The sequence below is a fragment of the Armigeres subalbatus genome, chromosome 1 (assembly GCF_024139115.2).
Source record: "Armigeres subalbatus isolate Guangzhou_Male chromosome 1, GZ_Asu_2, whole genome shotgun sequence".
NCBI classification, from domain to species: domain Eukaryota; kingdom Metazoa; phylum Arthropoda; class Insecta; order Diptera; family Culicidae; genus Armigeres; species Armigeres subalbatus.
Genome location: NC_085139.1, coordinates 246,107,241 through 246,126,949, shown reverse-complemented (window position 1 = coordinate 246,126,949; position 19,709 = coordinate 246,107,241). Strand labels below are relative to the sequence as shown.

The 19,709-nt window shown below is 40.7% G+C and overlaps 1 protein-coding gene across 6 annotated transcripts in view; it reads left to right on the top strand.

Moving 5' to 3' along the window:
• Nucleotides 1-19,709, top strand: part of LOC134206338 (diacylglycerol lipase-alpha) — a 351,723-nt gene that overhangs the window by 56,963 nt on the left and 275,051 nt on the right. For all 6 annotated transcript variants that reach the window (XM_062682038.1, XM_062682035.1, XM_062682037.1 and 3 more), the window contains one exon: nucleotides 8,753-9,370. The gene's annotated coding sequence lies outside the window, so the exon portion shown is untranslated. The remainder of the gene's footprint in view (nucleotides 1-8,752; nucleotides 9,371-19,709) is intronic.

Sequence of the window (19,709 nt, the reverse complement as noted above, 5' to 3'; positions counted from 1 at the left end):
GGTAGTTGGTCAACCCCAGGGGCTTTGTTGTTCTTCAGCCGGCTAATCTCATCCTGGATTTCCTGGAGATCCAGAGCCGGTAAGATTATGTCCTGCGCGCGTTCTCCCAGGTCCATCACCATACAGGCCGGACTCAATTATCCGGAGTGTGGAAAAAAAATTCACTCCGGATAATCGAACCCTCCGGATAATCGAGCCATTGTTTTGTTGTTGCTGAAAATATAACTTTTTCTCAAAAAATCTTTATTTTGGTTATGTAACATCTAATAAAATATCCCGTTGGTCAGTTCATGGAGTCTGACTACCGTTAGAGGTCAGCGCCGACCCGAAAATCGTCGGCGGCAACGTTTGTCATAATTTTGATCGGCGAAGGTTTTTTTTCCAGGATATTTTAAGACATTAACGGGAGAATCCTTTTAATTTCCCCGGAAAAATCTAATGAGCTGTTCCAGGAGATTCTTCCAAGTTTTTCGAATTTTCAACAAGAATTGCTCTAAAGTTTTCACGGGAATTTCTTTGAAATTTACTTGTTTGTCTATGCCACCGGGCATGCATGATTCGAATTTAACAGAATTTCCTTGTGATTTTTTTAAAGTTTCACAAAAACTGTTTCCAACGGAATTTTAACCGGATTTTTTACGGAATTTCTTTGGATTTATACGTGAAATACCTTATGTTGTCTACTAGTAATTCTTCGGAAATTCTACGAGAAAATTTTCAAAACGCGAATTGTCGTTTGGTTGAAAGTCATTCGACCGAATACCACATGGCCGAATAATACGTTAAGCCGAAAGCTACACGCAAAAAAAAAGCGTTCCCGAATTCGTGAACCAGCAAAAATACACCGTGATTTAATTCATGGATTCGGGAACACCAGTCACGTTTTCCAGAACGTTCCAGAAAACGTGACTTTATTCCCGAATCCGTGACTGTTGTTCCCGAAAAAATACACCGTGAACTCGTTAGTTCACGAATTCACGAATGCCTTTTTTTGCGTGTATCTAGCCGAATTCCATTTTTCCGATAACCGTTATGTGGAAAATGGTTTAGCGGTACGACCAATCTAATTATTTGGCCGAAAAAGCCTAACAGGTCGTTTGGTTGAATAGGAAGTCCATTTGACCGAAACGGTAGTTTAGCGGGGAGGGCAATTTGGCCGAAAATGTTATTCGGCTGATCGGATTATACGGCGAAAAACGTCGACCCGTTCAACCAAACGTCACTTTCAAACAGCTGCGAGCTGCGAGGCAAACGTCTTTTTCGGTCACATTATCAGTTTGGCCGTATGATCTTCACCCGTACGTCGCAAACCGTTTTCGACCTTACATCACCTTGTCCGGCCACGCAGCATTTTCGGTCAAACGATTTTTTTCGGCAGCTCGGGCAAACAATATGTTCATTTCGGCCAAATGGCCCTTTTCTTCCAAACGACCATCTAGGCCTTTTTGGCTAAATGACCTATTCGATTAGGCGACTTTTTAGTCAAATGACCTGTTCGGCCGAATGACATTATCGGCCATATTGACATATTCGGCCAAACAACAAACTGCCCTTCCCCATCAAAACATTTGATTTCAACTTGAAATTCTGTGGATTTCAACAGGAAATCCTTGGAAATTTAAGCAGGTAATTCTTCGAGATTCCCAAAGGAAATTCTTTATGATTTACCCGGGAAATTTCTGGAATTTGCATTATTAGTGGTGTCATCTGAGTGTATTTGCAAGCCATGGAGTGTGAGTTAGATTTCCGCTTTAGTAAGAAGAAAACATTTCGTGAAGCGTAAAACGCTCCACTTGTTCACTAGGTGCTGTGTGAATGTCATGTCCGTTGTCTAATGCTAAGTGTTAAGTATTCAGCCTGTGCGAGCTCTGGTCAAAGATGGTGATCCTGTCTTTCTTTCTTTTAAATTCTACAAAAAGATCTTCCTAGTTTTTAAGGAAATTTACAGAATTTCAACGGTAGTGTTTTCGAAATTTCGAAGGATATTCATTAGAATTTTCATTAAAAGTTCTTAGTTTTTACGAAAAGCTTTTTCGATTTTTGAACCAAAAAAATGTTTCAACGGGACTGCCATTAACAGCCGGCGGCGACGGCGCACACCTCTAACCACCGTGTGGTCCTCCGGGAAATCTGGGGATCCCAAAAAATTAAATCTTCTAAATTTTATCGTTAAGCACCAAGATCTTTCTGATGCATTTGTTTTTGTATTATGAGTATGCACTTAATGTTGTGGGCTATACATGCTGTGGCCATCCGAAAATTCAGTAACATTCTTGAAATAAAATAAAAAATAATAAATTTCATTGCATAGTACCATTTGACATTCTAACAACGGAATTTATTTCATTTGATTTATTCAAACTAAGGCCTTTGCAGTACATAAAATTCGTCTACATTCAGCTCGGTCAATAGGGAGGGACCTCAAATCGAACCACCTTGCTGTCTGCGCACCTCGCCTTCTTGTCCCCTGCAGATCCCTATCTATCAGGAACCATTTTCACAGGGTTATTGTCCAACATTCTGAGCATGACATTGTGTATGGGTCACCTTGGCCACCGAGTGATTCTTTAGAAAATGAAAATATTCATTTCATAATTAAGGGAAGATCCATTAATTACGTAACCCAAAAATGCCCATTTTAAATCCCCTTCCTCCTATGTCACACTTTTTGTATGAGGTATCTAAAAAATTTGTATGGATTGTCACACTTCAGGGAACCCCCCTCCCCCTCTAAGGGTTACGTAATTGATGGATGCTCCCTAAACACAAGGATTTTTTGTTGTTACTATGCGTACACCAGTTCCAGTGTTTGAATCTATACATTGACCACCGTTGGCGAAATAACCATTTTTTCATATAAATATTGAGGCTGTTCACAAATTACGAAACGCTAGAAGGAGAGGCAGCCGGTCAGACCGTGCGTTACGATTCATACAAACCAATTAAACCTTCCATACAAAAAGCGTTACGAGAGGGAGGATGGAGGTTTAAAATCGTCAAATTTAGCAGCACGTAATTTGTGAACGAACCCATTCCGGATATTCCGGAGGACCATTTGGTAGCATGAGTCACAATGTCAATGCTGTACTCAAAATGTACATACGAATGCTTAAAAAAATATCGGTGCTTTGAATTGAAATTCATAAATTGGTCATTTTTATGAATGTTCTTGATTTCCGTTGTTGTTGTTCGATAAATTTGATACCCCACTCTCCCTCTCGCAACGCTTTTTTATGGAAGGTTTATTTTTTTACGGACCGTAACGCTTGGTCTGACTTCCTCCCTCGAACTAAAGCGTTACGTAATTTGTGAATGGTCACTTAGGAAAGCGAGAAAGGACTATCATTACTAGGTGTCTTGCACATATTGGATACGTTACGGATACACACTGATAATACATATTTCTATTTTTGTAAGATGGGTAAAAATATTACTCCGGATAATCGAGCCATTTTCTCCGGATAATCGAGCATCCGGATAATCGAGTCCGGCCTGTATCGCCACCTTCGTCTGCCACATCGCCATTCAGGTGCTCTTCGTAGTGCTGCTGCCACCTTTGGATCACCTCACGCTCGTTCGTAAGAAGGTTCCTGTTTATGGCCTTGCACATATCAGGCTGTGGCTCGTGGCCCTTACGTGAAAGGTTCAATTTCTCATAGAACTTTCGTGTGTTATTAGCGCGGTACAGTTGCTCCGTCTCTTCACGGTCTCGATCTTCCTGCTGGCGCTTTTTCCTCCGGAAAATTGAGTTTTGTTTGTTCCGCGCCCATTTATATCGTGCCTCGTCTGCCCTCGTGCCGTGTTGCAGCAATCTCGCCCTTGCTGCATTTTTCTCTTCTACTAACTGCTCACATTCTCCGTCATACCAGTCGTGTCTCTGATCCGAGGGCACCGTGCCAAGTGCAGCGGTTGCGGTGCTATTAATGGCGGATCGAATATCTCTCCAGCCATCTTCAAGAGCCGCTGCGCCTATCTGCTCTTCCGTTGGGACTGCCACTTCCAGCTGCTGCGCGTATTCTTGGGCTAGTCTACCGTCTTGTAGCCGCCCAATGTTAAGCCGCGGCGTCCGGCTTCGACGCGTGTTGTACACTATCGAGAGTTTTGAGCGCAGGCATACTGCAACGAGGTAGTGATCAGATTCAATATTATCACTGCGATAAGTGCGGACGTTCGTGTTGTCGCAGAAGAATTTACCGTCGAATAGAACGTGGTCGATTTGGTTTTCCGCTTCTTGGTTTAATGATCTCCATGTGGCCTTGTGGATATTTTTGCGGGGAAAGAAGGTGCTTCGGACTACCATTCCGTGGGAGGCTGCGAAGTTTATGCATCGTTGGCCGTTGTCATTCGATACGGTGTGCAGACTATCCGGTCCGATGACCGATCTATACATTTCCTTCTTTCTTACCTGTGCGTTCATGTCGCCAATGACGATTTTGACGTCCCGCTGTGGGCATCCATCGTATGTCTGCTCCAGCTGTGCGTAGAAGGCTTCTTTCTCGTCGTCGGGTCTCCCTTCGTGTGAACAGTGCACGTTGATGATGCTTTAGTTAAAGAAACGGCCTGTTATCCTCAGCTTGCACTTGCGTTGATTGGCTGCCACCCAATCACACGTTGACGCATCTTACCCAGCACTATGAAGCCGGTTCCCAGCTCGTTAATGGTGCCACAGCTTTTGTAGAAAGTAGCCGCTCGATGCCCGCTTTTCCACACTTTCTGTCCTGTCCAGCAAATCTCCTGCAGCGCCACGACGTCGAAGTTGCGGGAATGTAATTCATCGTAGATCATCCTGTCGCAACCTGCGAAACCTAGCGACTTGCAGTTCCATGTTCCAAGCTTCCAATCGTGATCCTTTATTCGTCGCCTAGGTCTTTGCCGATTATATCGAGTCGCATTATCTCTTATATTGTTCGTAATTATTGGTTTTCCAGGCGGCTTATTGGGCCTGCGCAAACCTCCTGTCTCGTCGGAGGGCCGTCGTGTCAGGACTGTTTAGCGTCTCACCTAACACCAGGACTTGGGCTTGTGCGCTTTGAGCGGCACACGGTCGCTTTGGTGGGGCCTACTTGCGGATACATGCAGCTTTTTATAGGAATTTAACAGGGCCCACTGTCAAACCCCACCACATCCTAGGCAAGCCCCACAACTCGCAGATGGCCTGGGGAGGGATCGTCAAGCTCTTGGACATAGTCCCTGCTGCCCGTGCCCACTACTACGCCTACCAAATATTTGTTCTATGTTAAACATTAGTTGCAAGCACAATCAAAGCAGGCGATTCATTCATTCCTTTTGATGATGTCGTTGATGAAGTCTTCGACGACACATAGTTAGCCGGGTAGACTTGCTTCTGCACCTTGTAGATATCAGTTTGACCTTCTTTTCCTTTGAAGACGTTCTTCTGAGCCATTTCAAACTTCCTCTCGACCGTTCCTGTGGGTTTAATTAAATTTTTTCACGATTTATACAGGATATCAAAAAGTTGTTCCGGATCAGACGAAACTGGAATTTCAACGATTAAAAAAATTGACGAGAAAAAAAACGACTTTCCTTCATCACGACTTGCTTCGATCGATTTATTTTGATGATGAATTGCGTGCCTCAGAAAAGTGTCCCCTAGTAGGGTAAGGCACCCAGACGGACCTAACGGACACTATTGCATCATTAAAATATAACCAAGTTCCTGTTACATGAGTAAAGATATTAGTTAGAATAGTAATTTTTCCCTTTCTGTTGATTGTGGATATTAAAATGTGTTAGTAGAGCTTTTTTAACTCTCTAGCTAAATTTCTTACATCTTACTACACATTCTCTCCTTTTTCAATGAAATCTTTATTTTTCAATTTTCAATTTTGTACAAAGTTTTCAACAAGAGGATTTGATATTCCATGCAGGTAAAGGACTTTTCAATAGCTTCCTTTTGTACTGCATAAGATGATGGAGGGACCTCTGCAAGTATCGTTTTGAGAAGTGTCCGGTATTGGAAGGTGTCCGGCGCTGGGCGATCTCCACCTATTATTATTTTTGCACACTTAAGTTGAAATGAGTTCTACAGTACATGAAAGTCTTCTCCAATCAGCTCGGTCCATGACTGCACGTTGCCAACCATGCAACTTCCAGGTCTGGTAACCGTTTCTTATAAGCGTTTTGTTTCTACTCGATCGAAGCATTTTACGGAGCCCAAAGTACGTAGGATTTCCTACCACGAAGCGTCTTCGAATTTATCTGGTGGTATCGTTTTCGGCGGTTACATTTCAGCCCAAATACACGAATTCTTCAACCACCTCGATTTCGTCACCACCGATAGTAACTTCTGGTGGACGGCTTAGGTTGTCAACTATTGAGTTGAGCCTCTTCCTATCATGTACTATGTCTTCGACATATTGATGACTAGTCTGATCCGCTTTGCTTACCTCTTTAGATGTCAGATGTAGGCTTCTTCCTTCTTATCAATAGCTGAAATAAAATGATTGAACGGACTTCGTACAAACCGTACCTCTCGTGTCAATCCCTGCCCTTCGTATTAGGGAAGATCCATTAATTACGTTACGCAAAATTGCCATTCCGATCCTCCCTGAAGATTGTCGCCTAAGAAAACCATACCTCCAAAGAAAAAGCATCACGAGTAAAGTTGAGTAAATCGTGAAAAACTAAAATTAGGATTCGTATGAAATTTTGTCCTCTTGGGGCCTCTTGGGGCCCTCCTTAGCCGTGTGGTAAGACGCGCGGCTACAAAGCAAGACCATGCTGAGGGTGGCTGGGTTCGATTCCCGGTGCCGGTCTAGGCAATTTTCGGTTTGGAAATTGACTCGACTTCCCTGGGCATAAAAGTATCATCGTGTTAGCCTCATGATATACGAATGCAAAAATGGTAACTTGGCTTAGAAACCTCGCAGTTAATAACTGTGGAAGTGCTTAATGAACACTAAGCTGCGAGGGGGCTCTGTCCCAGTGTGGGGACGTAATGCCAATAAGAAGAAGAAGAAGAAGATGAAATTTTGTATGGGCAGTTCACTACGCGCATTTTTGCCTACTATGCAAGACAACGTCTGCTGGGTCAACTAGTTTGAATATAAAAATATTAAGATTTTCTTGTAGGTTGTTTGGAGAGGAGCTCCTAAATTCATGTAAGACCAAATTGTATTGTATTGGTATCTGAGTAATTCTCGCTGAAACCGGGCCACTATTTGGACGAGGTTCTTAAAAATGCCTAAATTTATATTCTTTCGAAAGCTTTCGGCGAGTATATTAAGCATCCGAGTTAAATTCTTCAGAAAGATGAACCCCTCGTTAGTTATACACGAAATCATTTTAATGGACCCCTCGATTTTTGTCAATTCTTGACTCACCAAAAGTATCATAACTCCAACATTTCTCAACCGATCGTAGAGATCAGCATATCGTTGGAAAGAGGAAGAGTGTATCCTCAATTTGCAATAGTAAAAATAGAAGCAGCCATATTGAATTTGGCCGCCATCTTGGATTTCTTTTAAAACTAATTTTTCCGCCAGATTTGCAACCACCGATTTCGAATATTAATACATCGATGGAAGGCTTAGCTTATATTGTGCATTGTGTAAAAAATCTCAGATATATGTTTTTTCTATAAAAAGTTATGTACGATTTACCACATTATTTTTGAAGGGCCTTCTGACCAAAGAACATTATTTTTTGGTTAATTTGATACTAGGACGTCAGTTCCTTGATTTCATACACTATTCTAAGCCAAATAAGTTTCAAAATGAAAAGCATATCTACAACAGTATTTTATTTGAAGGGCTCAAAAGTTTTGAGCATAACGGAGCCGTTTTCAAGTTATTGTATTAAATATTTCAAGAATTTTGGTATTGGTAAATAGTACATAACTTTTGATATAAAAAACATACACCTGAGATTTTTGGACACAATGCACAATATAAGCTAAGCTTTCCATCGATGTATTAATATTCAAAATCGGTGGTTGTGAACCTGGCGGAAAAATAGTTTTCAAAAAGAAATCCAAGATGGCGGCCAAATTCAATATGGCTGCTTCTATTTTTACTATTGCAAATTGAGGATACACTCTTCCTCTTTCCAACAATATGCTGATCTCTACGATCGGTTGAGAAATGTTGGAGTTATGATAATTTTGGTGAATCAAGAATTGACAAAAATCGAGGGGTCCATTAAAATGATTTCGTGTATAACTAACGAGGGGTTCATCTTTCTGAAGAATTTAACTCGGATCCTTAATATACTCGCCGAAAGCTTCCGAAAGAATATAAATTTAGGCATTTTTAAGAACCTCGTGCAAATAGTGGCCCGGTTTCAGCGAGAATTACTCATCTCCAGAAGAAGATAATTATTGAAGGTGGACATATTTGACAATTTTTTTTTTAATTATTGTTTGATCTAAAAAATAGCTATTTAGAAAAACAAAGGAATAGGAAGCAAATGAACCTGTTGTTCTCTGAAGCAAAAAGAACCAACCGAATTTATTATTTATTTTTATCCTTCGGTATAAGATGGATCCGCTACAATGACTTAAAATGGAACAGTTTCCCAAACAGCAGCGCCTAAAAAGCAGATCAAATATCATTTTTCATCGTTTTCAACTTCGAACGAATCAAAGGTGTTTCCAATCCGTTACGGGTGATGGAGAAAAGGAGCAGGAGAGTTCTGCTTGTTGGATTCGTGTTTTGCCCTTTTCACTAGATGAAGATTCAAATTAAAACTCACCATTCTTACACTTTGCTTTTTTCATCTTTTCTCGTTGCAGCCTCAACAAACGAACTTTGGAATCTAAGTGAAAACAGTAACTTGGCGGCATCAGTCGTGATTGAAGCAGGTATTCACTTTAAAAAAAAAGTGTATATTTTCTGTGTAACCTCGCTTACACAATCGATCAGTTCAGTATCACAAGAAACAGGATGTCAAATCCATTCGGAGAAACCGACAAGAATGGGATTTACCGGGCCAATAAGCCACTCTAATAGGAAAGCTCCAATCAACGACCATCCTTTTCCAATTTTCTGACGAATTCCAGAAATAACAGTGGAAGAGGGCAAAAAAAAACTCGTCCAATAAACGGTAACATGTGAGAACCATCAATTGTACACGGTGGAACGTGATGGCCTATTTCGCGGCAGGAAGCACCATCAATTGCAGTGGTACTCGCGTCGGGTTAAATATAGCGTCAAAGGCGAAGGAGACTTCCGATTACTACTGAAGGATTTGAGAAGAAGTTTGGGAGTTATGTGAATATGTTGTTTTCATGAAAGTAAGTGTGTTGGAGGAAGATAGTGATATAGTAGAGTGCGCTCATTTTATATTACTCGAAGTAAGTGAAGAAATGGTTTGGAACATGATATTTCAATAGAAGAAACAAATCTAAAAGGTAAGTAACATCTACGGAATTATTGACAGGAGGAAGAGTTAATTTATTTATTTCCGAACAATTATTATATTACAGTGGTTGAATTACAGTAGTTAACGCATGGAAAGTCAATTTCGGTGAAATTTGAAATGGTTGTTACGTCAACTATGAGATCATGGGCAATAAAGGATGTACAAAGTTTTTTTTATAGAATCACAGGCGACTAAGAAATTCTTCGCAAAAGCTTCAAATTTAATATTTTCAAAGTACAAGTATTATTTTTGGCATTTTATTCTTGTTTTCTTTTAATCTTCTTTTAAAATTTTCTAATAGATTGCCGTAAAAATATTGAAGTAATGCGAATGGAAATTTCCTTGAATTTTCTTATATAATCCGAAGATTATTCTAAATTCCAAAACAATTTCCATAAAAACTCGGACGAATTTTTCGTACCAATTCCAATGAAATTATCGTAAAAAATCCTAAGGATAGTTTGTAAAAATCTCAAAGAATTTCCCATGGAAAATCAGAGCAATTTCTTAGAGTAACCCTAAAAAAGTGTGGAAGTGTGAAAATTTAGATGAATATCCTTTGAACTTTGAAAAAATTTCTACAAAATTGAGAAAAAAATTCCATACAACATACCCCAAGGGAAATGTAGAGCCGAAGATATTCAGAATAGGTGAATTTCCCAGCGAATTACATAACTATTTCCAGAAAGGCTTGGTTGAGTGCTGAGTACTCTTGTAGGATATGTGAAAATGTTTGACATCATTATCAAAGCGACAGTGGTCCAAAGATTAGTAAGGAAAAGCAGGCGCCTATATTGAACCCGTATCGGGCTGCGTAAAAGACATAACTAATCGCTGCCATTTCGTCATTTCAGAAACTGATGTGGTTCCCATACCCCCATACTCGGTGGGTCACTAGGTCTGAAGTAGTATTATTTTAAACTTTATTTGCGTGGTTTTGAACCTATCGAAAAGTTTATCAGGAACAAAAGCAGTATGCCCCTGTTTGATGTTTGCCATCAAAACTCAAGTAACAAATACCCATGGTTTTATAATGTTCTTGGAGTCTGCACACTCAGTTTTTATTTCTGCAGCTCGGCAAAATCCGCACAGCCGTGTGGCCAGCAAAATGAAAACTGATATCTCGTCAGAAATCAGCGTTGTTAGCTGGGTTTCGACAAATTATTTGCTGATTTCCAGCAACTTTGACAGATATCTCGGCGAAAAACAGTAAAAGTTGAACAAATTGCTGAGATCCCGGTAAAAAAAATAAGTGTGCGCGATATATTTATGAGAGTACACAATGAGTTTTTCTTTCTCAAGCTCGGCAAAATCGGGCACCGCTGTAGCTCAGTAAATTTAAAAATTGAATCTTGGCAGAAAATTTTGTTTATTACCGATTTTCAGTAAAATATTTACCGATTTTCAGTAAAATATGCAATCGAAACGTCACTTTTACTGAAATTTCGGGAAAATCGTGCTTGCTGAAACTCGGTAAAATAAAAAAATGCTGAAATCTCGGTAAAAAAATTAAGTGTGTATACTATAAAACCACAATAAAACCGTTTATGTCTGGTAGGGAATGAGATCGACATTGTTTGGTATTTTTGTAACGACATGTCTATAGACAGACAAAAACTTCGCTTGCTAGTGATCTTAAGTAATTGGATCGATTTCGATCATAGGAACTTCAAACCAGGTTGACAGAGTCGCGAGCTATTGATGTATCTATATCTATATATCTGCGAAAGCTTCCGTTCCAACGAGGTAGTCTTGGTAGCCGCTTGTCCTTGGATCTGTCTGAAAAAAAAATGTTTATTTTTTTAAATAAAAATTAAGATCAAAAATTCTGAAACGTCAAATATTGGTGTTACCGACGCGAAAATCACAACAGAAATCTGATCCCAAACGAACAACAACGCTGGCGCGCGCCAGTGTACCCAAAACAATGAAAGTGATTCATACAGTGACGCGTCCGCACATAATTAATTACCAGTGCTCCTTAGTGCATTGCACTACCAGTATAGGCAGTTCGATTTGTTTATGCTAGACGCAGCAGCACCACGTTCTGAACGCGCGCATCGAACTCATACGGCGGCTAGATGAGTGCGGTCAGAACGGCAATAACCAAAAATGTAGAATAAACAAAAATTCTACATATAGGTAAACCCTGAAGTATCAATAAAGTTTGAAGTTTTCGATTTAGTCCAAAGACGGCTGTCTGTTGGTTAAGACCGAAAAATTCTCTGACATCCAGTAAGGCATCGTGCACAAATAACGTAACGCAAAAATCCAAATTTTGGACCCCCTTCCCCCCTATGTCACAATAAGTAACGCTCGACCAGACCCCTCCCCTTAAATTACGTAACACTATCCTTATGACCCCTCCCCTTTTCGCGATAATAATTAAAAATTACAAAACTCAAATTTCCTTTTTATTGGTTTCATAGAAAACAGTGGGAATTACAAAGCGATCAAGCATTAGTCTACGTCGGACTCAAATGGTCTTCGATTGTAATTACCGGAAAAACATCAGACTCATCTGCCTTTGCTGCTGAAACGATTTGACCCCGGGAGAAATTGCTCGGTCCCAGAAGGGAACCCGCCTAAGCCCCAAGCAGCTGGTCTTGAGCCAACGGCCGCTTCCGGGGTGGGCACCAAAGGCCTTCTTCTGTCTCCCGGGTCCCAGGGCGGTCTTAAGTAGGGGAGAGTTTCGGATGTGGCGGTCCTAAATTGTGTACGCAAAGAAGATAGACTTACTTTGGTTTAATATCAACAATAGGCGGGCGGCGTAGCAGGATTGTCTCTAATCTCCTTGGAAATGGTGGCCGTCTTGGTCGATAGCGAAATGTAGCGTAGCAGCCCGGAGGGCCGCGGAAGATGAACTGCGGGTGATAGATGGATGGGGCGTGTCGGTTGGCCGCGTTAGGCGGCCAGTAGTAGCGTGGCAGACTTCTCCTACACGGAGCGACGGTAGCAGCAAAGATGACCGCGTTAGCCGGCTGGTGGTAGCTTGGGGGGCCTCTCCTACATGGAGGCTTCAGAACGTATTGGCCCCAAATCGAATGGGCGTCGGGGCCGAACGCGTACTCGACAACAGTAGTGCAATCCCTTGGGTAGGATGGGATGGGATGGGATGGCCACTCGATACTGCTGATCCTATCGTTGTTCGAATAACTCCCGAGGCACGATCCAGGTGGCAATAAAGGCTTCGAAGTTCTAGGGCCACGTTTTAGGTGCGCACAATTCGCAGTAAAATATTACTGCGAAGAAAATTCACCACCTGCGGGGTTGCCTGGTATTCACACACTGACTCCTCGACACTGTTAAGAAAACCCTCCAACACTTCCATCCACTCAGGCACTCATATTTTTGCTCCTCTTCTACGTTCCTGTGCATCCGCCAGGTAAGCTGTATTTACACCAGCCCCCATCAACCGCGTTCGAAGCGTTAGATATCCAGCCGCCCGCAATATTCAAAACGAACGTTATCTCGCTTAACAAAATAATTTGCCCTACGATACCACATCATTTTTAACAACTATGTAACCAAATATACTATATTAACAATATGATTCACTCTCACGAAATTTTGGCGACACCGCATGTGGCGACATCCGTGCCCAAAAGGATCGACACATGCTGAATCGAAACTACCCAAATTATGAGGATCGGTAAACACACACACTTCAAACTGTCATCACAACAAAAAATAGGGATGTCTTATGTTTTTTGTGCACATAATCGATTAAAGTTAATCGAATACCAACGGAAAATCAAATGTTGTAGCAAAATTGTGGTAGACATTTTTTTACTAATATGTATAACAAATTAGATGTTGCGCGTTGAACCGCCGGTGCACCATATCGATACACGGTGAAACATTTGGAAAGCTAAGAGGTTGCTGTTGAAGTTAATACTTAATATTCTGCATTCACATCTCGTTTTATACTCGCTCTCTGTTCTCACACTTTTTTGCCGGTTTTCATCTTAAATTGGCCCAAATCTGCAGCTCGTTTGGCTGCCATATATTTTTATTTTTTTGTTGTTTTAATTTTAAAAATATTTAGAGGCATCAAATAATACGGTTCTTTGGGAAATTTGACAATAAAAAAGTCAAAGAATCGACTCAGAAAAAAACAAGGTTATACTCAAGGACGGAAATCTTCGTTTTACTATCAGTTGCATAGACGTTTTGATCAGACGCTCGACAATGCAGGCACGAATATCTCGCAGCATGCTGTCAAACTTCCATACCAAATTATCCGCTCGATCCTTAACAGCCGATTGATAATCGAACGTAAAAAATGAATATCTACCGGGGTTGAAATAAATATTTGGAATTGCGGTTGATTTGCACCGATGAATGATTATTATTTTACTTTATATACTAAACAGATTCATATCTTTTAAGAATCTGACTTCAAAATGTTAAATCCATGCACTGCAGTATGAAATGATATTCATATTTTGAGCTTTCAAATTGAATATCAATGTACTAAACTGAAGATTGATTTTGACACCGCACAAAACAACGCTGACACCGAGATTCGACGCTTCCTGCTGTTCGTGTACATACCGTCCTATTCATTAGCACATTCAAATTTGTGAAATACTACCAACTAGATTGTGTGTTGGATGTCAACTATTTGAGTGTATTTGAAATGACTTTTTCTGTCCTTGGTTATACTTTTGGGAAGTATCAATTTGAAAAAGACATTTTTATATTATATCGTACAGGAGCTCATGCATTTTTACTATTTACATATATGGATTTTGCGAGCATTTAGTTCAGATTACGAGCTTGTGACATGTCTTTGTATTTTCTTGCTGACATTTCATGTGTCGAAAACATAATTTTCTAACTACTGACAAAGGTAGTGTTATCATGATAGTCGAATGACATTTTATCTGCACGGCTTATCATCCGTTTATCAACTCCCGATGAACATTTTGGTTAAAACAAAAAAAATCGATCAGTTTGAACAGTTAAGAAGAAAGGCCCTCCAAATTGCTTTAATTGCAGTAAATAATGCAATATGTAAATGAAACTAAGTTTGGCCACCGAGTCCATATGATTTCTTTAGCAAATCCGAGGAGTTTTTTTAATTTTTTTTTCATTTTAATATTAATTTTTTATTATCCCCCCCTTGACCTTTCGGAGACCAGTAGGACAAAATGTTAATTAAATATTTGTAACGGCCTAATTTGTTCACCACGTCAAAATATAAAGCTGTAACATCCTTTTGTTGTGGTTTGCCATATTGTGGACCTGATCTCATTATATTAGATAGCCATATATCTTATCTGCAAAAAAAACTGCATTTTATTATGCCATACAAGAGTTGAACAAAAAGGGGGGGGGGGGGTGGAGGCAACACTTTATCAAAATTCAAATGACTATAACTCTGTGAAAAATCGATAGATTTCTTTGGTTCTGCCAGAGTTCGAAAAGAAAACTCATCTTGTCTTAGAAAATTTATGTTCAAAGCACTGAATACCGGCAAGGATGTTATCGATCATTTAGTAATCTGCGTTCGATCACTTATTAGTTTTTCAATAACTTACTCCAGAGGCTAAATTTCAAAATGTGTTGTATGGAGGACTTCTAGTGCGAAGCTTTTTCTACAACTAACAAGTCGAAGTTTGAATTTGACTAATAACGGAGTTATAGCGCTAGTAGCAGTAACTTATACTAAATGATAAAAAATTTCAATCCAAAATTTCAATCATTTAGTATAAGTTACTGCTACTAGAGCTATACTGCCGTAATCTGGAAAAGTGACGTAACAGCCATTTTACAACATGCATGTTTTCCATTTTTCTGTTAAAGAGCTCGACGAGTAGTACTCATTAACACCATTTTTGGAAAATGGCGTATACGTCACTTTTTCAGATTACGGCAGTATAGCTCCGTTATTAGTGAAATTAATTGAACGAACTGTTAGGCAGAGTTGTAGATAAACCTTTGCTCTAGAAGTCCACCATACAACATATATTGAAATTTAGCCTCTGGAATGAGTTATTGACAAACTACTAAATGATCAAAAACATATAACTAAATGATCGATAACATCCTTGGATACCGGAGAAGATCAAGATTTTTAGTCACATTCTTGTTGGATTCACTGCTAATTGATGATTGGGAAGCCGCTAGGCCTGTGACAAATTAATCGCGAAAAATCTTGCAAATCCGTTAAATCATTGCAGAGGATGCAGAGAGAAGCTCGACTAATTTTTATTAATTTTGCCTTCGGTGAAAGCATGGATTCAAACATATCCATAGATATAAAACTGCAATTCTAACTCAAAAGGAAATTTAAGCATTTATATGAAAGGCACTAAAAATATTAGTTCTGGAATCAATATTACGATAACATATATTGATTATATTATTAAAATGAAACAAATTTAGCAAAAAATATTTGGTAGGTGAAGTTGCAAATACCTTCCTGCTAATACATCAAATACATTTTTCGAGTGTAGTAAGAACTGTTGAGAACACCCGCATGTGATGCAAACTTTCTGGTGGTTTACTAAAAACTAAACATTGCTTTCCACGCATATATGTTAGCACCTGGATGCTGGCAAGTATGGATAAAATATCTTGCGAAAAACTAGCTAAGGCTTGCTATTATTTTCAACCCGAAAGAAATTGAATCAATATTTTCTAACGCGCCGCAAGCATTTTCTTGTATGCGGAACAGCTTCTATTGGAGCAGTCGGATCAAAATATATTAAGTGTAAAAGAAAAAAAATCGATCTGTTGATGATCGATTTATTCAAAAAAGTATGGACATCCCTGCACTGTCGTATGAAAACTTTTCAACAGTATGACTGTCACTGTAAATTGGCAGGAAGATTTGCTAGAATAAACAAGAAGAAAACTCGTTTAGATTCCTCTTTGCTCGCTAGATGATGTTGTTATCACCGGCAAATGGTTCGCCATTTTGTTGTGTGGAAATGCTCGAAGTGAACCATATTGTTAATATAATATATTTGATGTAACCGTACGGTTACACTGCAAGCTGTAGCTCCGTGTCCGAATCTTCATCAGTCCAGATCGATTCATTATTTTCCACCACTAGCACCTCCTTTCCGCGTTTTGCAACAGCCTTCTTGTAACGACGTTTTCCAAGTACTCCTGTCTTGTGAAGCTTCTGGTGTTCCTTGAGCATTACTTGTGATGCGAAAAAGATCGAACATGTTTTGCAAATTCTAGTTTTCAAAACGGCTTGTTGGGATGGACAGTAGGTGTCATATGGAAGATCCTCATATCCAAGTAGTGATTTAGGAAGGATTTTCTTCAAGTCGATTGAATTTCGAACAAACAGCGAAGGGAAAGTAATGTTCCCATCCATTGGACTTGGTGCCTTCAGTCCATCAGCTGTTTGCTTCAGAGAGACGGGGGCTGGCATGAATCGGTTCTGGTTAACATAGAAGTAGCTGCTCCGTGGTTCCTTACAGCACTTCCTGTCACTGCATTTCAAAACTTGAAGAAAGTATTGAGAAGTCCGCACATGTTGGGAAAACCACTCTGCTGAACATGAAGCTATTTCAGATTCATCGATTTGAGAGTCGGCAGGCTCTATGTATTCCGATATAACTGGATATCCATCGATGGTCATATCGTTCCACACATCCGCAAGAGTTTCCCCAGCATATTTGGTCAGTTGTTCTGAGTTGCTGATCAAGATGGGAACCGTAATGATCATGAGGTAGTATCAATCCGGAGAGCTCATGAGACAGCGGAGCCATTCGGCGTTCAACCCGATTGAATGCACTACGTCCCGGTGCATTCGTGGCAATAAATATAGCATCCAGATTGAATTCGACAAAATGATGAATGGCCATGTCAATTACCTTCTTATAGCGGGGGTTCTCATCTGGTCCTCCGTCTACGGTGATGATGATTATTGGTTTGACATTTCCTTCATATCGCATTATTTCATCGAATTCAGGTAGCTCTGTCAACCGAACAAAATCGCGTCCATGAGAATATGCGGTTGAAGAACAGTGTTTTCCTGAGCGAACGGCAACATACAATGGTCCTTTGAACCCCACAGCTTCATCACTTCCGAACATTCCTGGCTTGATTACGCATCCTGCGATAACGGACGGAATGAGCTTATGCTTAGAAGCTACGGGAAAATCATGATCCGGAAGTGTTACGCGGTATTCAAGATTCATCAAAATGGGCGCCTGCTTATTTGCGGCGGTAAGGCCCAGTACAACGCGAGCCTTATCATCTTGACTTAAAAAACATAACTCGTTCGGTCCCAATATCGAAGCCAGTTGCTCAAGCATATTTATGGTAGCAGTGCAGAACTTACCATCTTGATGTTCCTTGTGACTATCGTTTCTCGACTTAAGCAGCTTCACAGGTACTGTTTGAACATGACGTTTTCCTTCGGTGCTGTGGTATCGTTCGTTGCTCCGGTATCGTTCGTCGTGACGTTTCTCCTCAGCTGCTGATCCGTGCATTGCAATGTCCACGCTCCACGATTGCTTTCAGCAGATCAGGTTGGCTCTCTGTCAGAGGCGGGCGTCCTGCTGAGCTATGAGGTTTCAAAATTGTCTCTGGCTTCGGGAATCTTTGAGAATAAATTCTGCTTTGACTTTTTCTTCTCATCCCGGAATCGCTGTTGGCGCTCTTCAGCCAAAACTCTGAGCTTCAAGTCAAATGTTTTCTGCTTGCGCTCATTAAACTATCGGGTCAAGGATGCTTTGCCTTTGTCAGTTAGCTGACCGGAATCTTCCTTGTTTCGGAGCTTCACCATGTTTGCGAGTTCCAATTTCAATTGACCCTGCACATACGCTGGTCGTTTCTTCGTCGGTCCTGATTTATCGTCACTGCCATCATTTTCCACAGAATCTGGCTCTTCTACCGGGTCTGAACGAGGTTCCTGTGGTGAGATAACCGCGACCTTCGGTTTCGATGCACTTGCCTGTCCCCAAAACTTGAGTATCGTTCCTTTGTTTAAAGCTGTTTTTGCTTGCAGCTCGGAAATTTTCTCGGAAACGAATTGTTCTTGCGTATTTGGGTTCTCCTTCGATTTGTTCCAAATAACCACTGCTTCATCCTGGATTTTTTTCTTGCTGCGCTGTGGATACGCCTTGACAATTACACTAAAAAGGCGTTGGAATAGTTCGTTTTTGTCCATTTTGTACACTATCCGTATAACTAGTTGAATATTGAATGGAAGCTGTCAATGGATCGACAATATGTAAACACAAAAGCTTATTCTTAGTGCTGTGCACAAAGACAAAAAAAATCATTGCAGCACATTTCATTCAGCACAACTACACTATAGCTACACTACACCTCTCGTTGTGCAAATTCACAGACATGGAAATTAATTTTAGGGGATAAAGTTTTTTTTTTTCAATTTTGAAATTTTGTTACGTAACTGTTTGCATAAGCCCCCCCCCCCATGTATCAATAACCCCACCATAGATGGTACGCAGCACTTTCCTTTAGAAAACTTCCAGTGCGCGTTGGTCCTCCACGAGCATCGTCCAGGTCTCGTGTCTGTAGAGGACTACCGGTCTAATGAGCGTTTTGTAGATTGTCAGTTTGGTACGGCGGCGAACTCTTTTCGATCGGAGCGTCTTGCGGAGTCCAAAGTATGTACGATTTCCAGCCACTATGCGTCTCCGAATTTCTCTGCTGGTATCATTTTAGGCAGTCACCAGTGAGCCCAAGTACACAAATTCTTCTACCACCTCGATTTCGTCACCACCGATGCAAACTTGCGGTGGGTGGCTCACATTGTCTTCTCTTGAACCTCTTCCTATCATGTACTTCGTCTTCGACGTGTTGATGACTAGTCCGATCCGCTTCTCAAAGTTACGTGCCATAATATCTATGTCGTCGACGAAGCCAAATAGCTGGACGGACTTATTGAAAATTGTACCACTCGTGTTAATCCCTGCTCTTCGTATTACCCCTTCCAAAGCGATGTTGAATAACAGACACGAAAGACCATCACCTTGCCGTAACCATCTGCGAGTTTCGAAGGGACTCGAGAATGCCCTTGAAACTCGATCTACGCACATCACCCGATCCATCGTCGCTTTGATCAACCGTGTCAGCTTATCCGGAAATCCATGTTCGTGCATTAGCTGCCATAGCTGGTCCCGATCGATTGTATCATATGCGGCTTTGAAGTCGATGAATAGATGATGTGTGGGCACGTTGTATTCGCGGCACTTCTGCAGTACTTGGCGAATGGCGAACACCTGAACCGTGGTGGAGCGTTCGCTCATAAAACCCGCCTGGTACTGCCCCACGAACTCCCTAGCAATTGGTACTAGTCGACGGCATAAAATTTGAGAGAGTACCTTGTG